Genomic DNA, 2,204 nt, shown 5'->3' with positions numbered 1-2,204 from the left:
TAGGGGGACATCAGGTGCCATGGGTTGAGCAGCCCAAAGTTTGGGGTTTATATTGTATAGATACTTGAGGTTTAATGACCAAGTGACACCCATGGTCACGAAGGCCTCTCGTAGGCTTCATTATCTTAGGCTCCTTACAAAACAGGGCACTAGTGTTGTGGATTTGGTCCAGGTTACCTGGTGTACGTCACACTTATCAGACCTGTGCTCGAATATGGGCACGTACTACTAGTAGGGTGTAGTAAGGAGCAGGAGAGACAAATTTAAAGAGTACAACGGAGAGTGCTTCGTATCGTCTCACTGGGGGAAGACGAGAGTTGCCTCCTCTGCCGACGCTGAAAGAACGGCGAGAGGCTGCGGCAGTGAAGTCGTATGGATGCTTTATGCATATGTAACTAGACGAATATTTTTCGAAGTAAACGGACTTGAATTTATGATGAGTTCGTTGCTTAATGATTCTTTGGGAAAAATTCCGATGACACAACTTAACATGCGAAATATTTAGATATTGATATGTAATTTGATACATGTATAATGATCTCATCTCATTATTCCTTGTCATCTTTTTGTTTTACAGATGACCGGAAGTAAAGCTGGCTACAGCGACACCAACCGGTCCGGACTTCCGAAGTTCGACTTTTTCAATGCGTCAACTTATCATATTATATCTATGTACGATAGTTTTGTACTTGCCATTCTATACTATATAGCTATGTAGCCATCGCAAATATGTATCAATGTAAATTTTCGCCGTCTAGGTGAATAAATCCTATCTTGCTCTACTATTTACCTGCATGTATGCAGGTATGGTTTTGATGCTGGTGGAAACTTTTCGGTAGCCTGGGATGTAGGGCGCTGTATCTCGTGAACGGATGGTGCGAGCACGACGATTTTTGGTACGTGGGTTGGGGGTGGTAGCCTGACACTCAGGTGTGATTTTGGGCCTCCTGGCGCTTGACCTTGACATTGAAGGTGGCATTTTTGGTGTTTTGGGGGCACTTTTGGCGCTGTGTGTCCGGAACAATACGCGCGATTGCGACGATTTTTGGTGCATGGGTGGGGGGTTGTTGCCTGTTGCCTAGGATTGACTTTGGGCCTTGTCGCGTTTGAACTTGACCCGGCAGGTCGAATTTTGTGTCCGGGAGGGGTATTTCCGGAGTTATATCTTCTGAACGGCTGGTGCTGGCGCGATGATATTTGGCACATGTGTCGGCGGTGGCTGAATAATGCTCAATTTTGATTTTGGCGCCCTTGGTGCTTGAACTTGACATTTTAGGTTACCTTTTGTGCGGGCACGGGGCGTGCGCTGTATCTCCGGAACGCAAGGTGCCATTGTGTTGCCATTTGGTACGTGAGTTGTTTGTGGTGTCCTGGTGGTCAGGTTTGATTTTGGGCCTCCTAGTGCTTGAACTTGATACTGTATAGGTTGACCCTGTTTTAGTGTGGTTGGGGCATCCTCCCAATATCTGCTTGGTTTTAAAAACAGATTATGGTTGGGTGTAGAACCATCATCTGGCCTGGGCCACCTTCAATGTATCAGGTTACTTAGTGGCACTGACAGTTTGCCAGATGAGGGGAGTGTGCCAGATTATATATCTGTTGGTCAGGTATAATTGGAGTTTGCTTATTACTCTTTGTGGTGTTTCTAGAGCTGTATAGTACTGAGTTTTAAGTTCCGGTACAAGTTCCTTTACCCTGTTGGCAATCATGGTTGAACTTGAACTTAAACAGAAGAAGATGCAATTTTCTAATGTGGAGGAGAACTGTATAGAGTGTGGGCATAAGAGAAAGGTATGTGTATGATTTGTCCTGTGTTTCTTTTTGTTTCTTTGGTAATGCCATTTCCATACTGTATACAGGTAATTTGTTGTTTTGGGCTAGTCATATTCGCTTGGTTTTTGGGCCTGCTTAATCTATGGTACAGGCAGGGTTAAGTGGTGGAGGCTTAGCTTTGTTCTGTTTTAAATTCAGTATCGTTGGTTGCATTTTGTCGCGGCAAATATATGATGAAATTCCCCTTCTAAGCAACTGCTCATTGGTTTGTGGGGATGTTTGCTGGGTGTTTGCTTTGACTACAACAGCTTCTGAACTTTTCAAAGCTTCCATTGCCAGCAGCTTGCCATCTATAAATGGGATTGACAAGGACATTTTTCATAGTAAATTATGCTGTTAAATTTGGCTTAGATACTACAGGAGATTTAGGT

Source organism: Branchiostoma floridae, chromosome 12 (assembly GCF_000003815.2).
Source record: "Branchiostoma floridae strain S238N-H82 chromosome 12, Bfl_VNyyK, whole genome shotgun sequence".
Taxonomy (NCBI): domain Eukaryota; kingdom Metazoa; phylum Chordata; class Leptocardii; order Amphioxiformes; family Branchiostomatidae; genus Branchiostoma; species Branchiostoma floridae.
This window is presented reverse-complemented; position numbering follows the sequence as displayed.